Below are 21,373 nucleotides of genomic sequence, written 5' to 3'. Positions count from 1 at the left end.
AATCCTGATTCATCATACAATTTTTGGTGACTCGTGCCACGAACTGCACATATAATGGTTCTTATGGCATCAAGAAGCAAGTTTTCTAATAAAGTAGCTAATCTGTCAGAACAATTGTCCCAAATGACGTCAGAAAAATCAAAATGGGGAATTATAAAAGATTTATACATAAGTTCAAGTGCCTTTCGGCTAAGGCGATACTTATAGGACCGAAAACATGAGAGAAGAACACGTACTTTAGATATAAGCCCCTATCCACATTGATTCAAAACCATTCTGTTTTAAATCAGTCTTTTGCTGATGACACCCAACTGTATAAACCCAGTCCCCCTGCAGAGACACATTCCGCCATCCAGACCATTCAGACATGCATCACTGATGTTAAATCTTGGATGGTCGATAACAAACTTAAGCTGAATGATGATAAGACTGAAGTCTTACTGTGCAAAAAGAAGAACACTACATTTCCCTCTCCCCAACCTGTTTCTGTTCAAATAGGCAACACCGACATTCTTTTCTCACCATCAGCTAGAAACCTTGGATTCACCCTTTCATCTGACATGACCCTTAACAAACATATATCTTTAGTCTGTAGAGCAGCTTATTTTGAGCTTCGTAAGATCAGTACCATTCGCCACACACTCTCCTCTCAAACAACTAACACTCTTGTCTGTGCCTTTGTTCTTTCTAAACTTGACTACTGCAACTCTCTTCTCTCTGGCTGTCCTCTGTACCTCCTGCATAAACTACAAAAAGTCCAAAACTCGGCAGCACGCCTCATTCTGAAAGCACGAAAACGAGATCACGCAACACCACTTCTTCACACACTGCACTGGTTACCTATTCAAGCCCGCATTGACTACAAACTGTCCACCCTCTGCTTTAACTTCTTTTCTGGCTCGTCTCCTGCTTACTTCTCTGAACTCCTCACCGTCTATTCTCCAGCAAGACAACTCCGTGCCTCTTCTGACTGTCGCATCCTCACCATTCCACACACCAAAACCAAAACATACGGACAACGCACTTTTACTTTCTGCGCACCCACACAATGGAATTCTCTCCCCTTTCACATCCGCCACTCTCAGTCACCCCAAGCATTCAAACGAGCACTTAAAACGCACCTCTTCAAGAAATACAACCCCTGATTTTGTTTTCTCAGTCCATCAGAAGGCTACATGTAGTGTATTTGTTGTTTTAGTGATAATGTGATAATGTAAATAAACATCTAGGGCTGTTTTCAGTATTGTTGATAACATGTTCTGTTTGATTAAGGGTATTCAGCTGGTATTTCCTTGTTTTCACTACCTATTTTATTCATGTTTTTATTACTTAGTTAGTGGAAGAATCTTTTGTAATGTATGTTTGATGGTGTATGCTTTTAATTAAGCGTTGCTGACTATGAATGTAGATGTAAATGCTTGTATAACTGTGTTTTAATTTTAAATGCGTCAAGCGCAAAGAGCATAATTGTAAAGTTATGATGTTGCGCTATATAAATGCTCATTTATTATTATTGACTGAACATGTGATTCCCATTTGCAGTCGCTCTGAATCAGTACACCAAGATGTTTGTGAACGTGGTTTTCTCTCAGAATTGTTCCATCAAATACAAGAGGAAGGGTTTCATGCGCTATTTCTAGAAAAGGTCATCAAATCTTTTTAAATTATTGAAATTAACTTTCCATTTTTTCCGCCCAGTGTGCAATTTTGGCTAAGTCTGCATTTAAGATCTGTGTCCGCGTGTTTGCGTCATTTAGAGATAAATACAAACTGGTATCATCAGCAAACAGTTTAATGACAGATTCGATATCAATGACAATATCGTTAATGTACACAAGGAACAACAAGGGCCCCAGAACAGAACCTTGGGGAACACCTGAACAAACACGTCCGTATGTCGATTTCCTGCCTTGGATAACAACGGCTTGTAACCTGCCTGTCAAATAATCTTCAAACCATTTTAATAAAACACCTCTTTTGCCTATAGCATATAATTTATGCAACAAACCCTTATGCCACATTACCTAAGACTTTAAAATTGGCAATCTAGTGGCTGCTCCGCCTGGCGTCTGGCATTATGGGGTTAGTGCTAGGACTGGTTGGTCCGGTGTCAGAATAATGTGACTGGGTGAGACATGAAGCCTGTGCTGCGACTTCTGTCTTGTGTGTGACGCACGTTATTGTCAAAGCAGCACCGCCCTGATATGGCCCTTCGTGGTCGGCTGGGCGTTAAACAAACAAACAAACTTATGCCACACTCTGTCGAAGGCTTTTGATATATCACAGAAAACAGCCTGAGACGTCAACTGCTTATCTAAGGATTGACAAAAATCGTCATACATACTCAACAACTGAAAACTAGTTAAATCACCAGGAATAAACCCTGACTGAGAAACCGTTAATAAATCATTCTCTGTGAGATATCGAAAAACATGGGCTTGAACACATTTTTCCAATACTTTTCCAATGCAACTGAGTAATGAAACCGGACGATAGTTACTACAGTGTTCTTTTTCACCTTTTTTATAAATGGGATTCACATGAGCTACTTTCCAAATTTTCGGAAACTTTCCCTCAGCCAACGATCTCTGGAATAGGGTTGCAAGCGGATTTGAAATAATACAAGCAGCAAGTTTAAGAAGTTTATTGTGAACCAAATCAGGACCAACTGCTTTCCTAACATCGAGGTTGTTTAGAACAGCCTAAACCATTTCGGTAGTTATCACGAGAGGACTAATGGAAATAGGCTCTTCTTCAACTGGTGGAACGTCATCATCATGACCTTGTATATGCGACTGTCGTAGAAATGCTTCATTAAAAACCTCGGCTTTATCCTCTGCAGAGTAATAAACAATTCCATTGCTTTCAATCGGCGGAATCTCATTTGTACTCATTCCTTTCTTTTTCAAAAAAGAGTTAACTACCTTCCACCAGTCTTTATTGCCAAAATTATGAGGTGACAATATTCTATTTTCTAGTTCCCTAATGTGCTCTTCTTTCCTTTTTCTTATAACATCAGTCAAATTATTTCTCAACCGTCGGAAAAGAGACCAGCACCATACAGTATCCAGACGTTTGGCTAATGCGTGAATATATTGCTTTTTCCTAATCAACTTTTTGATTTCCTCGGTGATCCATACAGCATCGTGTCCGTTCATTGTCACTACCTTTACAGGCATACACTCTTTAGCTATCATCATTAACTTATCGGAAAACATTTCAGCGGCGTCATCAATGGATTCTAAATCGACTATATTCTTCCAATCTACACTTTCCATATCTTGCAACAACTTGTCAACATCGATTTTGGAATAATTATATAGTGTTCGTTTGAATGAACCACCCGACGGTAAGATTGTTTAAAATGTTTAAAGTGCAAATAAACGAAACCCCACAGTACATGCAATCATCATTATTTCAAAAAGCAACAGACAGGTATGGCTCCAACAAATTAATTTCCCCACTACCCCGTATTGATTTATATAAAACCAGTTTGGCGTTTTCGGGCTCAACAATTTAGAATTCTCTGCCATGTAAGATAAAGGGATCGAGCACAATCAAACACTTTAAATCGCAGCTTCGCAAATATTTGTTGTCACGCTCAGGCACATTCTGAAGCTTTCATTCCATAATAATTTTGTCTTCCTTTTTCCTGCTTTTGAAGAAAAAAATTGTGTTTCAGGTGTAAAATGTTTTGTCAAAGGAAAAATTATACAGATGAGGTAAATGACTGCAGTTAAAAAACACGAACTTCTGAGTCTGTTTCTTTCTTGTTCTGTGATCGCTGACTGAATATTAATCAATTGTGTTTGGTAACATAATTAACAAAACAACCCCCCCCAAAAAAAACCTACACACACACACCAGGGCCGGACTAGGCTAAGAGGAGGGGGGGTTGCCAGTGGTGGTCCCGGGGGATGTTCCCCCTGGCGGGGTCAAGGGGCAGAGCCCCTTGTGGGGGTCAGGGGGCTTGTCCGGCCCTGCACACACACACACACACGCACACACATACACAAACACAGAGAACGAAACGGCGAGTACAAGGTGCAGACTAAAGTATCATATCAGTTCGTAGCTAGCAGTTGGGGATCTGGGCACGAGGCATGCTCCATCTGTCACTGTGCAACGAAAGTTCGCGAACTTGTTTAGACTCAATTCAACGGCCCCATTGTTGTAGATCGGACTGGTATCCTTCATTAGATAAAGAATCCTAATTTAACACAATCTATTTCGCGTTTCCTGCAAAAGTTCCATAAGTCTGTTATTTGTCTGCAAAGTGTCATGTTTTTGCTGAAATATCTAAAAACAAGGTGATGTTTACGTCACAGCTGTTTTGTTTATTACTTAAGCAGTTAAGGTGTGTCAAGGTTGCTATCGTTTTAAAGATAAAGATATGTAGATAGTGATCACGCTGTTCATTAATGCACTTGAACACGATTGTTGGGGTAAAAAAAATCCAACGCTTTCCTTACTAACAGTCTTCTCTGCCTGCCGGGAATAAGCCGGATTAATTGTTGCGTCACTATGTCAGCAACACTCGCGGGACCTAACCAGAACCTAAATGTCAGGTTCAGGGCCCATATGCAACGCTGTGGAGCAAACTACCGGGTATCTCTGCACTGGATTGGCCCTCTTAACAATACTGGTAGAAATTGGGCCAATGGGAGCCTGAGACTGATACCCGTAGATTTTTAAGCAGAAATCTCCCGTCATTCGCTAACTAAAATACCGGGTAGAAAATGCCCCAACGGGCGCCGACACTTGGTTGGAGTAAACGTGTGGTGGCATTTCTCCGATGTTGAATGTTTGCGTGCTACTTCTTATAATCGGGAGAAAGCAATGAACGTGAAGTAGGCTTTTTTTTTAGGGAAATTTGTGTCCTACAGGCATTGTTTGTCAGCCTCTTAAGGACAGGACTGGGTTGATATGAAAGTGAAGTAGGCCCATGTATTGCAGGAATATATAAGGAGTCTGAGCTCCTGCGTTGGCAAAACATTTCAAACGAACACACACTGCTCCTACATTTACTCCCGCTTCGTGGAGATGAGGGCGACCCGTCTCAGTCTTCGGTAGCCAAGCATTACTACTTGTCTTGATTATGATAGATCCCGGGTTTTAAATGTTAATCTCGGTGTTAAATCTTTTAGTTTCAGGCCGAGAGATTGACTAAATGTTTTGATGCTGCTTCACGCGATTTTTTGTTTTTTTGTTTATGTTTACTGTTCATAGGCCAAAGAAGTTTCATTTCCTTGGGACAAGCACACAAAACAAAACAAAAACACCAAAACAAAAACACCAAAACAAAAACACCAAAACAACTACTGATTTACACTAAAACAAAAACAGTATAGAAGTCAAAATTCAAACATCAATATACAGAGAGAGAGAGAGAGAGAGAGAGAGAGAGAGAGAGAGAGAGAGAGAGAGAGAGAGAGAGAGAGAGAGAGAGAGAGAGAGAGAGAGAGTGTGTTGAATTGAATTGACTTTTATTTTTTTGTTTTCGAGGGTGAAAGAATTAGCAATGCAAACATGCTTTTTTTATCCGGCCCTCGCCCATTGAGGGTAACTCAATAAAAAGTGAGAGAGAGAGAGACAGAGACAGAAGAGAGAGAGAGACAGAGAGAGAGACAGAGAGAGAGACAGAGACAGGGAGAGAGAGAGACAGGAAGAGAGAGAGACAGGGAGAGAGAGAGAGAGAGAGAGAGAGAGAGAGAGAGAGAGAGAGAGAGAGAGAGACGCAATAAGACACCTTCCAAGCAAGGCCGATGCCCTATGCCCTATGTGAGTCGTTCTGCCCCGGCGGCGTGTAATCTGGCCGCAGTCAATGAAATAGGAGGAGGCATTAGTGACGAGCCACAGGTGACGTGTGACGACGGCATGAGTGAACCACCCCGATCACTGATGCCACTGACTTTTTCATCCGCACAAGTAGTCATACATATGACGGCTTACTAGCGCCAAAACTTGGGGTTACCAATAGGTTTATCACATGAACATTAGTAATTAACAAATGTTTTGTGTAAATCACAGTGAACAGGTTAACTGACAGTGTTAATTACTAATTTTCAGTTTTGTCCTCGGCTTACTTGCGCCAAAACCATAATTAAACATGAACACCTGATAATTACACACGTCATTTTAATCAAAAGAAAACACATGTCATTTTTACATTTAGTCAAGTTTTGACTAAATGTTTTAACATAGAGGGGGAATCGAGACGAGGGTCGTGGTGTATGTGTGTGTCTGTGTGTGTGTGTGTGTGTGTGTGTGTGTACGTGTGTCTGTCTGTGCGTGTGTGTGTGTAGAACGATTCAGACCAAACTACTGGACCGATCTTTATGAAATTTGACATGAGAGTTCCTGGGAATGATATCCCCGGATTTTTTTTGATTTTTGTCGATAAATACTTTTGATGACGTCATATCCGGCTTTTTGTAAAAGTTGAGGCGGCACTGTCACACCCTCATTTTTCAATCAAATTGATTGAAATTGTTGTAAAGCAATCTTCGACGAAGGCCGGACTTCGGTATTGCATTTCAGTTTTGTGGCTTAAAAATTAATTAATGACTTTGGTCATTAAAAATCTGAAAATTGTAATTTTTTTTTAATATATAACGATCCAAATTTACGTTCATCTTATTTTACATCATTTCCTGATTCCAAAAACATATAAATATGTTATATGTGGATTAAAAACAAGCTCTGAAAATTAAAAATATAAAAATTATGATCAAAATTAAATTTCCGAAATTGATTTAAAAACAATTTCATCTTATTCCTTGTCGGTTCCTGATTCCAAAAGCATATAGATATTATATGTTTGGATTAAAAACACGCCCAGAAAGTTAAAACGAAGAGAGGTACAGAAAAGCGTGCTATGGCACAGCGAAACCACTACCGCGCTGAACAGGCTCGTCAGTTTCACTCCGTTTTGCACAAGCGGCGGACTACGGTCATTGTGAAAAAATGCAGTGCGTTCAGTTTCATTCTGTGAGTTTTACAGCTTGACTAAATGTAGTAATTTCGCCTTACGCGACTTGTTTCATTTTCACGTGAACATGTGGTCCAAGCACTGAGTTGCATTATAGCATAGGTTCAAGTACAACCCGGAGGTTCCACGTAAGATTGCTCAAGTTTTATTTCGCCTGCAGCATGCAGGCGACATGTCGGTGAAGGTTATTGAAAAATCAATGCGCCGTTCTGTGTGCTCGATATACCAATCCCTCATTAGCACCACCTTCGGCCTCTGTAGGCTGACAACTTTCACTTCTTGCTTGAAGAAGTTAGGTTAGGGGAGGGGGGGTATTAGAGTGATGCAGTCAGGGCAGGGAGGTTCAAAACGAAGACTCAAGCAAGAAGACTGATTTTGAGTGTATCAGCAGTAGTTTGATTCCCACCAGGCACTGTGTGCTGACCTGCAGGGCTCCAGGAGTGTGGGGAAAGAGAAGACTGTGAGGTCACGGTTACGATAAGGTCTCCAGTGTTGATGTGTAAGTAAAATAAGGTCAAGGTTTCTCAGCGCTGGGTCATCTCTAGTCAATCTGCTTTTATCTGCCAACATTTTTAGCAAATGTCTTTTGGTCATCCTATTAAAATTCAAGGTCATCTCCATTTAGACGCCGTGTGCTAAAGTGCTCACGCCGTTTGTCACGCTAGACTTATGTTTGAGTTGTGGAATTAACATTGCGCTCTACTTTCCATCCTTGAACGTTACAGATACCTTCCTTGCCAACCATCTGGACAACCAGCACAGATGTGTGCAAGCTTTCACGAGGGCAAGAGCATCCTTCCACTTTAACACAAACCACAATCATTCAACACAAACCACAATCATTCAACACAAACCACAATCATTCAACACAAACCACAATCATTCAACACAAACCACAATCATTCAACACAAACCACAATCATTCAACACAAACCACAATCATTCAACACAAACCACAATCATTCAACACAAACCACAATCATTCATCAGCGTGGCTGCTTTGTGAAACCTGATACTAATTGCGCGAAGTTGACTTCACGAAGCTCGCTGCACGAAGCCTTGGCACTTACTTTTTGGTAAAAAGACTCCACGAAGTCTTCGAGAAGTCAACTTTGGGCTCAATTAAGGACAGTCTTCGTGGAGTTTTATAAGAATTGATTTCTGAACTGACACCTATTTATAGTATGCCTAATAAGTTTAATTTTATTTTTAAAGATTCCTCTTCTGCACAGGAAACAGTGACGCTGTTGATTTTCGGTATGTGTCCATGTGTAAAGGTTGTTTTTATCTCAAGTTTAAGCGTGGACAGATGTTTGGTGGTGGAGAGAATGGCTTACACGGGGAGGAATGAATCTTTAAGGTCACTACATGGTGTACATGACTGTATGCTTTGTCGCTGCTTGTCGCCCAGTCCTGGCGTAAGATTGGCAGCTGGTCCGGAAACCCGACACGACGAAAGATCGGCGTGCGCAGCTAAAGATCGAATACTTGACGCGCTGACACAAACGACGTCATTAGTGTTGAAATGATTGATAGTATGACACGCGGATAGGACTGGAGATATTGTTTGAAGGGGAGGGTTGGGGGGGGGGGGGATTGGTGGGGAAGGGGGTTGGGGGTGTATAAGCTTACGGTCTTTATGACAAAAAGGGATGTCGCGAACGGCCCGTCTAGGAAGTCCGAAGCAGACAATGGCGGAGCAAAACTCTGTGTACGCAGAGCCTGGGGGTGGGGTGGGCTTGAGGGATACATGGACACTTCCTTGTGTCAACCCCTTCAACGTGGAAGTTGCTGTGAGAGGTCAGCGCACAGTGTTCGAAATGAGGTGAAATAACAAGTGCTAATAACAACAACAGCATGGGTGGCCGAGTGGTAAACGCACTTGCCTCGGAAGCGAGAGGTTGCGAGTTCGACCCTGGGTCAGGGCGTTAGCAATTTTCTCCCCCCTTTCCTAACCTAGGTGGTGGGTTCAAGTGCTAGTCTTTCGGATGAGACGAAAAACCGAGGTCCCTTCGTGTACACTACATCGGGGTGTGCACGTTAAAGATCCCACGATTGACAAAAGGGTCTTTCCTGGCAAAATTGTATAGGCATAGATAAAAAAAATGTCCACCAAATACCCGTGGGACTTGGAATAAAGGCCGTGAAAGGTGAATGCTCGCCCTAATAGGTTTGAGGTTTGCTGGCCGATGTGAATGCGTGATATATTGTGCAAAAAATTCCATCTCACACGGCAGAAATTAATATGTAAAGCATTTAGAGAACGTCAAGCGCTATATAAATCTCCCCATACAATACAATACAATATAGATATAAAGAGAGAGCTCCCCTACTGCACGAAGCGAATGGGGTGGTGGGGGGGGGGTGGATACATACAGGTTAATAAAAGAAGTGGATTTAGCTTGTCGCGCTTTACGAAGAATCAGTCATACAACACATTTTCTCTCTAAGCACAGGAACATAGAGTTCCAAAGCTCGTGCTGCGTATTTGCTGCCGGGAGTCAAAGCACAGGAACATAGAGTTCCAAAGCTCGTGCTGCGTATTTGCTGCCGAGAGTCAAAGCACAGGAACATAGAGTTCCAAAGCTCGTGCTGCGTATTTGCTGCCGAGAGTCAAAGCACAGGAACATAGAGTTCCAAAGCTCGTGCTGCGTATTTGCTGCCGGGAGTCAAAGCACAGGAACATAGAGTTCCAAAGCTCGTGCTGCGTATTTGCTGCCGAGAGTCAAAGCACAGGAACATAGAGTTCCAAAGCTCGTGCTGCGTATTTGCTGCCGAGAGTCAAAGCACAGGAACATAGAGTTCCAAAGCTCGTGCTGCGTATTTGCTGCCGGGAGTCAAAGCTTCCCTATCTGGGGTAAAAATACAGAAATTTCCCTTTGCTGGAAAGTCATAGTTTAGAGAGTATTTAAGAGTGGACTTGCATCAAGATGGGGTAGTAATGGTGGGACGAGAGGGGGGGGGGGGTGTAGTATTGGAGGGGGTGTGGGTAGGGGTGAGGGAGACAGACAAGTAAATAGGTAGCCTACATAAACTCGCTTTATGAACATATTGCCCCTTAACAAAACAACAACAACAAAACTCGACACTTAGAAATTGTGTTCATCGCTGTTTATGCTTTCTCGTCCAAAAAATATTATATACCAAACCATTTTACGTTACCCCCCCCCCCCACACACACACACACACACACACACACACACACACACATTCACACACAGACATCCACACACACAAACACCCACATACACACAAACCCACACACACACACACACACTCACACACACATCCGCACATCCACACACACACACATACACACATACACACGCACACACACACACACACACACAGATACATGAACCACTGTCCTGTCCAACTTGTTTTCTTCCCCCTGGTACCGGCAGGGGTGGGGGGGGGGGGGTGGGGGTGGGCACATGTAAAATCAATGGCTCTTAATCATGGTTCACGAGCGCAGGAACAAAGGCACCGAAGTCATAGCAAGAACAGCAGTGTGCCAAATCCGTCACCTTTCACCGGCACTTGGTTCTGTGTGCAATGAAAGTCGGACTTTGCTGGTGTTGGCTTTACGATGGGTCCTTCTCCTACCAACAATATTGGAGACGTTCCAAATGCGTTGACGTAACTTTCGCCAGAGCAATTGTCAATTGACTTCGATGTATTTATTGCCTTAGGAAACCTCAATGTCAACTTTAACAAGGCGAGTATTCAGTCTATGAACCACTAAGAAAGCGTTAACTGAACTTTGTGAAAGTAACTGCCTTTGGGGGGTCTGTTGGCTCAGCTGGTAAAGCAATAAACATGTGCTCCTGTGGTCATGGGTTCGAATAAAGGCCGGGGGGTACACAGGGTTAAATGTATGTTCTGACTCGGGGACGGTATCAATGTCCTACCCCGATGTCACCGCTGTGTGAGCGACCTGGTATCGCCACCTTGGTATCGTTTTGCTGGCCACTTTCTACTGGGATGAAGCGAGGAAAGATTCAAGTTGCTTCAATGGAAATTATTACATAATATACACCCGACAAATATTTTACTCCACAAGATGAAAATGAAAGATAATAATCTGTGTGGTCTTTGTAACGAAATAGATTATATTAAACACTGTTTATGGAAATGTAGAACAAAGAAGTTGTTTTGGGAACATGTTATTAGATGTATATTTGTTAATACGAGAGAAAATGTTATATAGCTATTCTGATGAACACGTGGGGGAATTCGGGGGCTGTGATTGGATGGTCTCTTCCGATCATCAAAGCATAATGCGGCGGAAGTCGGCCATTTTACTCAATATCCAAAAGCATATTGTCGATAACAAAGACGCATGGTTCCGGTTTCTTCCACGTGTATAAAGTACACGCATACCTCGCCAGGTTTGTTTCTGTGACTAGTCGACAGACGATGCCATTTGCTTTGTGTGTGTTTTTGTTGTTGCTTACTGTACATGACATACATTACGTGTAAAATCCAGTTCTTTAACAGGCAACAAACCTTGCAAATTTCCAGAAGCTGCAATCTGAAGCGACCTATCTCTGATTCTAGCAGACGATCTCTCCAATGTTTAACACAAAATCAGCAAACTCTCCTGTCACATAGAACGTCCATTGTATAGTGCAATGTTGAAATGAAGTTACCGGTCTGAAACATTTAGTCGTTTCTTCTGAGACAATCCTTGTTCTCTTATCTACAGATTTACCGCAGTCTTCACCACGCGAATTCCCAACAGAAGTCAGACTTTCGAACATACAATATACGTAGGCAAGCATGATACGTCATGACGTCATATGATTCCTAGCATATTGACGTAATGCTAAACATCCGGTTATCTCGAGTTTTCTCCGTAATACATGTCCGTGGGTTTTTCAATGTTCGGTTATTTCCGTGGCTTCATGCGGAAAGGGAACCGTCGTCTGCAATCAGCGACATGGACCATTCTGGTACTTGTTGCTGACAAAAACATGATTTTAACACAGAATTTAATGTCAGAATAGCTATATAAACGCTATTGTGTTTTCATCGTAGCAATAGGGTCCGATATTTAGACTCGAACAAGTATAATGCGACTCGTCTTCGACTCGTCGGCATTATACTTGTCTCGTCTAAATATCGGGCCCTATTGCTACGCTGAAAACACAATAGCTGGTAATAGAACATTATAAGATGTTTGATGGGTTGTTGACAGACCAGCTTTTTTGTCTGTCCGAGGGGGAGCATATCGTCTTTTGTTTCATATTTATTGACCAAGGCCGAAGGCCGCGGTCAATAAATATGAAACAAAAGTCGATATGCCCCCCCGAGGACCGACAAAAAAGCTGGTCTGTCAACAAACCATCAAACATCGTTTTTGTCATCATTTTGGTAGTGAGAAAACAAGTGCACAATCAACCCAGGGAGCCATGCTTTGAAACACGGGTACCGTGCGGATAACCACACGGGTCCCGGTTTGATAACCACTGGCAATCAAAGATGGCGTGTGAAAGCAACTTTCTGTGTTTTTGAGTTCATTAAATGAGTTGGGAAGAATATGTCAGGTTTGAAGATGCACATTTCTGTAGGTTCATCTCGGTATTTCACCCCCTCGGCTTTCTGTTGTAAATATTAAGCTGAGCACGGTGATCGAATGTGGAAGCTACGTTTGGTCAAAGGTCACAGAAGATTTGCGTCGTGCAGCGAAGGAAAGAATCGCGATCTTGTTTCCGACTCGGTACCTCTTTGTTTTTCATTAGACATGTCATTCTGCTTGCTCGGCTTTGTTAGATGTTTGCATATCGTGTTGCTATTTTCTTTGCTTTTATTATTGTTTCTTACTTGTGCTTCGTTTATCGATACAACGTCTTGTGCACGGGTCAAAATGTGTGTGTCAGGTGTCGTTTTACTTGAACTTCTGTGTATCGAAACACAGATACACGCACTCCGTGACTTTGTAAGAAGACATAACATATCGGTAGGTTTCATTTGTTTGTGACGAATTTATTGAAGTAGTTTTGTTTTTTTGTTTACTTTTGCCAGTTTGCCAGTTGGTTTTTTGGAACTTTGCAAAGCAGTGTCTTGTCGTCTGTTTAGGTCTGGGGAAACGCCAATGAAAAGAGCCGAAAAATCCTCGAGCGTTTCTATTGGGTTTGCTTTTGATTATCCATGTAATAGGGCTTCCTGCAACTATGGCAACCGGGGATTTATTCCCCGGGGAACATGAGATTTATTTCCCAGGTGCTTGTGAATGAAAACTCGTGAAAATGATGACAAGATGTATTGTTGGTAAGATATTTACCAGGAATTCTTGCCCCAACAAACAAGATTACTAATCATATTTTGTTAATAGCAAAAATGTGTATTAGTAAGTATAGATATGGTAGGCCTATTGATTTAAATGTAATGTTTAATTGCGAATTAGGGTTGAGACGTTTTAGTATTTTGTAAATGAAAATGTTAAACTTAAGAGGATGAAGCGAGCTGAATTTCCCAGCAATGAGATCACAACAGTAATGAAACGTGCAATATGAAAATCTCCATCCTCATCATCACCATTATCATAATCATCAACAACAACAACAACAACAACAACAACAACAACAACAACAACTCCTCGTATTAATTTTCATTTCTGTTACGAAGAAAGAGCAAAGTACATGTAGATTTTGGCACGCATAATGCAAAAGTTGTGTTCTTCGCCACCGGTATCAAATTCTCTCTCTCTCTCTCTCTCTCTCTCTCTCTCTCTCTCTCTCTCTCTCTCTCTCTCTCTCTCTCTCTCTCTCTCTCTTGTCATGCAAATAAAACTAAAAGTTCATCGTAGGACAGCTCCTTTAATGTCAACGCTTAATGTATTCAATGCATGACCTCATGACAGCATGGGTTCACATTTTGTATAACGCAAAATCTGATGGTTTTTGTTTGTTTTTTTGGTTTTTTGTTTGTTTATAGTTTGTTTGTTTGTTTTTTCTTGTCCGTTCTTCTTTTCTCTCCGACTCTTCCTGTATTTTAGATTAACCTGAGTAATCAGCAATGCGAGTTCGTGAATGAAAGGCTGAGCGTTGAGCTTTCCTCAGATGTTTTCCAAGCTGGGCACTCGCTCCACGGTCAATGACCTTCAGACATTGTGAAAGTCCGCTTGAGCATTGTCAAATGTCAAGGCCACAGCGGGGTCGAGTCAGAGACCGTAGAGTACCCAGAGATGACGCATACTTCTTTGCGCTAAGGTAAATGTTCCCGTGGCGTTTTGCACCTGATCTCACCCGGATGCAGCAAGAATACGTGGTTATTAAACATATGTCGTTGTGCGTGCCTTCTGATAGAATATTGTGCATGATGCCCCGTTGAGAGTGCCTTCTGATGGAATATTGTGCATGATGCCCCGTTGAGAGTGCCTTCTGATGGAATATTGTGCATTATGCCCCGTTGAGAGTGCCTTCTGATGGAATATTGTGCATGATGCCCCGTTGAGAGTGCCTTCTGATGGAATATTGTGCATGATGCCCCGTTGAGAGTGCCTTCTGATAGAATATTGTGCATGATGCCCCGTTGAGAGTGTTCTTTAAATGGGACTTTTTCCAGATTCACACAGGGAGCTCAGATGCATTAGAGGTGCGGTTGCCTTTGAAAGGAATGTTTAAAACACGCACTGAAAACAAACAACGAAATACTGAAAAGAAGAAACATATGTTTGATTTAGCAAAGGCTGTAAGTACTGCTAAGTGACTCATGTTTTGCCTGGAGGCTAAAAGGATCCCGTTGCCTTATTCAATGTTGATCGTATCACCAAGTACGTCAGTCAGATCGTTTTTTCAATGAATGTCGTTGCTGTGGGCCCAGTTGCCCTGCCACTGATTGTCAAGCTCTCCACAGCCACGAAAAGCGCAATGGCAACGCACACTACATGAATAGCCCGCTAAACCTGTAGAGAGCACAGTAACTTCTGTAGCTAGGACAGCGTCAAGTGGGTCGAAGTGAACATTAAGATGCATAATCAATTTTTCAAAAAACATACGATCTGATTTGTGAATCAGACCAACGAAAATGGCACGAATATTTCAATCAGGCAAGTTATGTATATTGCTTTACCTTGTTTTGGTTCACTTCCCCTACAAAAAAAACGTGTATGCACCAAAGAAAATCTTACTTTTGCCAATTTCGTCCTCAATACTCCCCTCACCCCCCCCCCCCAACACCACCCCCTGCCTGAAACGCCCCTGTCTGCTGTGCCTACCCCGGTGTCAACCATATGTTCTGTGCGCCTTGTGTGCACACTCTTTACCTTTTACCACGCAGCTCTTGAATCTAAGTTATAGTCCCGAATCGGCGAATGTCATGATCAGTATTCAATGTAAGCAAATGAACGCGTTTTGTCTTTCGACACGATGACTTTGATTTTTTATCATAATTGAAATTCAATGTTATGCAAATGTATGCGGATTGCGATGTTTGATAGTGCGTACAGGACCTGGTGCAGTACTGATCGTGCGTACAGGTGGAGTACCTGGCACGACTTGGTTGTTTGAGGAAGGTTAAACGTAAGGGAGATAAACGACTCGCTATTGATGAGATGGTCGTAGCCTGTGCGTGGGATGAAAGTGTTTGTTTGTTGTTGGTGGTGTTTTCTGAGTCATGCAACATGGCTTGTCTAGATACATTGCACATGTCTCTAGTCTTTTCTAATTATTCTAGTTATCCTCGGTCATCCTTTGCGCTTTTGGAGTGGGGGGGGGGGCACAAAGGGAAGTGAATGGGCAGGAAGGGGGTGATGTTGTTTGCTGACATTTGTTTGCTATTTGTTTATTTGTTACGTGTCAGCGAGCTTGTGGCGGAGACATTTTTTCCGATTTAAAAGAAATAAGGTCATGGGCGTGTTGGTTCCTAGCATATAACCACGTCATGTCCCAAATAGACACTTGTTCTGGGGACAGGAAAACCAAGTTAGCATAGCATAGCGTGTTGGTGATCTGTCATTTATGCTGGAAACTGCCTCGAGACTGTAGATGTTGACACCAGTTATGGACGATGTTTTATCCTCTATTTTACAGTGAAGTTTGGCCATAACTCACACTCACTCACACACACACACACACACACACACACACGCACGCACGCACACACACGCACGCACGCACACGCACGCACGCACGCACGCACACACGCACACACACACACACACACACACACACACACACACACATTTCATATGCAGAGCGCAGTGGGCTGAAAACAGTAAAACTAGCGATGAATCTTCGTTTTTTACGTCAAGTCTCAATGTTTTAACCAGGAATTGAGGCCGGGTTGTGGTGTATGTGTAGAGCGATTCTGAGAAAACTTCTGGTCCGATCTTCGTAAAACTGTGCACACAAATTCTTCCAAATGATACCCCACGACACTTGTTTTTCCATTTTTTTAATAAATATCTTTGATGACGTCATATCCGGAGTTTAGTTACAGCTAGTTGAGTCGGTACTCTGACTGCCTCATTTTTCAACCAAATTGATTGACATTTTGGTCAAGCTATTTTGTATTCTGTCCGGACTATGGATTTACATTTCAGCTTTGAAGCTTAAAATTAAATAATTAGTGTCCTCATTAAAGTTGTCAGTAAAATCGAATTTTCATAACCGAATCAAATTTTTTTTAATTTCTTCCTGAATCCAAAAATACATAATTATGTTATTTTTACTTTAAAATAGTGCTAAGAATTAACGAAAATCGGTGTATGCAAATGAGATAACTGCTTTACAGTTTTGTTGTTTTAGTTTCAGGCTGACAAATTGACCAAATTTTTGTCATCGCTTGACGCGACTTATTATATGAGCTGGGGTGTTGCAGGTAGCTCTGTTTCCTCCTTGGGGATGAAGCTACCAGGGGAAGGGATTGTGTTGGAGGTGCGGGTAGAGGGGTAGCCCTCCCGGTGCTCCCCCTTGGACCTCCCTAGTCTAGGACCCTGGGTCTTCGCGAGGTGGCCATTGTGGCGTAATCCCTCCGGACTAGCATAACGTTTCCCTATCCCAAGACCGACCGTGCGTGGTCTATGACCACATCCTCTACGAGGTGACCCTATCAACTAGGCAGCGCAAGCCCCTAGGCGAAACACGGCGGATCTAGAGGAGAGAACCTCGATAACAAATCTGAGCTGCCATGAAGACGGAGCATGTTGGCTGAGGACAGCGGGCAGACCTTCTGTGCCGACACCCATCTACAGGAGAAAACCAGGCATGCACGCATCAAACCCAACATGGCCATACAAACGGAAAAAAATATGAGCTGTGTTCGGTATGAAAGAGTTGCGTTGTTGTTTTTATTGTCGTACTCTCACCAATGCATGATGTCTACCAACCAAATGGGTGCTGACAGATTGACTAAATGTTTGTCATCGCTTGACGCGACTTGTTATATATGAGCTGTGTTCGGTATGAAAGGGTTGCGTTGTTGTTTTTATTGTCGTACTCTCACCAATGCACTGACGATGTCTCCCAAACAAATGGGGGCTTATATACAGTGTCAATGACGTGTTCGCTCAGTGAACTTTAAATATGTCTCTTGTGTAGGTAAACATTTTTGTTAAAGGACCAGTTAGGTACGGAAGAACAAAACATGGACTGGGTGGCCGAGTGGTAACGCACTTGCGCTCGGAAGCGAGAGGTTGCGAGTTCGACCCTGGGTCAGGGCGTTAGCAATTTTCACCCCCCTTTCCTAACCTAGGTGGTGGGTTCAAGTGCTAGTCTTTCGGATGAGACGAAAAACCGAGGTCCCTTCGTGTACACTACATTGGGGTGTGCACGTTAAAGATCCCACGATTGACAAAAGGGTCTTTCCTGGCAAAATTGTATAGGCATAGATAAAAAATCTCCACCAAAATACCCGTGTGACTTGGAATAATAGGCCGTGAAAAGTAGGATATGCGCCGAAATGGCTGCGATCTGCTGGCCGATGTGAATGCGTGATGTATTGTGTAAAAAAATTCCATCTCACACGGCATAAATAAATCCCTGCGCCTTGAATATGTGCGCGATATAAATTGCATAAAAATTTTTAAAAAAATTAAAAAATAAAAATCCCTGCGCTTAGAACTGTACCCACGGAATACGCGCGATATAAGCCTCATATTGATTGATTGATTGATTGATTGATTGAAAACATAACGACAGTTTCAGGTACACTGTATTACCTTTTCTTCGTTTCAATATACTTTAGTTTACTTTTCTTTATTTGACTTAACTTAACTTGACTTCTCTTGATTTTAACTTACCTGAGAAATTGTCCAAGAAACTCGCTCAGAAGACACAAGCGAGGCAACATTGTGTTTTCATACATTAAACGTTCCAATAACATACCAGTCTAGATTGTAGATTTTTCATGACGGGAATCCTAATTAAAACTTGGTGTGACTACATTCAATCAATCAATCAATTAATCAATCAATAGGAAGCTTATTCGTGGGTACAGTTCTAAGCGCTTGTTGAAGAGTTGTCAACACGGGACTAACAAAGAAACTAACATCTACAGACGGACACGAACCCTATCACACTTTAGCAAACCCTGATAAACATACAACAAACAACTGTTTAAACAACAATGTACGCATCAATAGCTAGGTCCAAACAAAATAATATTAAGCACAAAGAAAACACCTCTCACAGATCTAGAGCACAGCACAAGATTGTCTTTTGGGGCACAACACATCACGTCGAACATGAAAGTCACAGCCAGCTACGGGAAGAACTGAGTCTTCAACCTACTTTTGAACTCGTCAAGAGCGAAGCTCAAGCGGCAGGGAGTTCCAGACGGAGGGGCCCGCGGAGGGGAATGCACGCTGACCAGCAGATGCGAGTTTCGAGCGAGGGATGTGAAGGCGGAGTGGGTCAGCAGCAGAACGAAGGGGACGGTCGGAGGGCTGGGTGTACAGATCCAGGGAGGATTGAAGGTACTCGGGAGCAGAGTCGTTGGGACACTTGTAGACCAGAGTGGACAGTCCTGGCGAGTTGGCGAAAACTGATTCTATCAAGATAAGTTTTGTGGTGAATATTTGTTTGTCTGTTCACTTAAAAGATCGCTGGGTCGCAATATCTGTGATTGTAACGTCATTTTGTCAATAACAACGTTCGAACAACTGACCTTTCTTGATTTTTGATTCTGAATTTTGGAACGTTGGAAGTCTCTTTGTTTTTGGAGTTGGCTGTTCTTGTTTTGTCAAGAACGCGGTGAAAGCAAGGAAAGTAGAGTTATAGATATCTTACACAATCATCTGTGGAAGGGAAGTGCCAACGACAACACTGTGACCAGGCTAAATGGAATGTTCGTAAGAATGTATTGCGGTTAGGTGATCCGGGAGACACGCCCTTCAGGTGTATCCTGTTCGTCCCCCTGAAAGGTACGTGTCGATATGACCCCACAGTGAAACAGCAATGTGTTCATCCGACGCAAGCCTGTCAGTCAAGCAAGGGGGTGTAAAGCTCCTGGCTTCAACCAGATATCAATATTTGTCACAGCTTTAACTTCCCTTTTGATGGCTATACCTCACCGACAATTCTCCCTTGTTTTCTGTCTTCTCTGTCACCTGAAGAGCTTTCGTTGAACAAGGTCTCGGCTCCGTCTTCGAGCGGTGATTACATTGAAAACTTGAAATGTTGACTAAAGCAGAGTAGGTTTTAAGATGAGAGTGGATGACAAAAGACTGTCAATGTTGACACGGGCACAAACCAGTTTGTTGGCTGAAAATAGCTAGGCCTGCAAAAGTACAAGGCGCAGTCAAGCCGCTCAAGTGCATGCAATGTTTGGCCCGGTCCAAGCGTGCAGTCTGCTTTATTCATGGTCACGGGTAGATGTACCGCGGGTGGCCGGGTAGATTCTTACAGCAAACACGCCATTCAAGTTAACTAAGAGGCGGGCTTTTTGTCCCGACTCTTCCACAATAAATATAGGAGTCCTTGGCTGAGATTTCGTGAACCAAGATAAATTATGTGATTGAAAAGGTTGTCTGTCGTTGGCTTGATAGGTTGACGCACTTACCTGTCTCTGATCGGGACTGTTATTAAATATGTACGACGCAATAACCTGTACGTAAAACGTGTTTGCTCTTTCCATCGGAAAGCTCATGACGGAACGCACTAATTTTTGACAACCCTTTCCAATATCGTTGTCTTACCTACCTTCAATCTTATTAGCACTGCCATTTTCTCCCTCTCTTTTGACTGTTCAATTTGAGCTCGATGAACGCAAGTAGCATCTTGGCTAACCTTCCCCGGGATGTCATCGCTGAAGTTGCTGGACGAACGTTACACACATCCCAACAGTACAAGATTCTTACAAATAAATACTAGGCATGAGTGGTAACTTGGCACTTGTTCACATACAATTAAACAAGGAACCATTAACGGCATATCTTATAACTTTTCATTGTGTTTTGAAATAGGCAAATGTGCTTTACATTTATTCTAATTTTCATTTTAAGATATCCTGCTAAGACATCACTTATTTTTAAGAAAGGTACTCTGCATGATAAAAATCGATATCTGGGGTATATTAATCCGAGAGTTTTCCACATGATGCCTAAGCTAGGTATCTTTAAACTTAAAGCTGCGATATTCGCACACCTCGTTAACCTTCCTCGAAAACACAAAAATCCCAAAACAGACTATTAACGTTCTGAAATTCAGAATAAAACAAGTCGCGTAAGGCGAAAATACAACATTTAGTCAAGTAGCTGTCGAACTCACAGAATGAAACTGAACGCAATGCAACGCAGCAAGACCGTATACTCGTAGCATCGTCAGTCCACCGCTCGTGGCAAAGGCAGTGAAATTGACAAGAAGAGCGGGGTAGTAGTTGCGCTGAGAAGGATAGCACGCTTTTCTGTACCTCTCTTCGTTTTAACTTTCTGAGCGTGTTTTCAATCAAAACATATCATATCTATATGTTTTTGGAATCAGGAACCGACAAGGAATAAGATGAAAGTGTTTTTAAATTGATTTCGAAAATTTAATTTTGATCATAATTTTTATATTTTTAATTTTCAGAGCTTGTTTTTAATCCAAATATAACATATTTATATGTTTTTGGAATCAGAAAATGATGGAGAATAAGATGAACGTAAATTTGGATCGTTTTATAAAAAAAAGATTTTTTTACAATTTTAAGATTTTTAATGACCAAAGTCATTAATTAATTTTTAAGCCACCAAGCTGAAATGCAATACCGAAGTCCGGGCTTCGTCGGAGATTACTTGACCAAAATTTCAACCAATTTGGTTGAAAAATGAGAGCGTGACAGTGCCGCCCCAACTTTCACGAAAAGCCGGATATGACGTCATCAAAGACATTTATCAAAAAAATGAAAAACACGTCTGAGGATATCATACCCAGGAACTCTCATGTCAAATTTCATAAA

This window comes from Littorina saxatilis, linkage group LG17, assembly GCF_037325665.1.
Source record: "Littorina saxatilis isolate snail1 linkage group LG17, US_GU_Lsax_2.0, whole genome shotgun sequence".
NCBI classification, from domain to species: Eukaryota; Metazoa; Mollusca; class Gastropoda; order Littorinimorpha; family Littorinidae; genus Littorina; species Littorina saxatilis.
The sequence above is the reverse complement of the archived record's forward strand: the minus strand, read 5'-3'. Positions refer to the sequence as shown.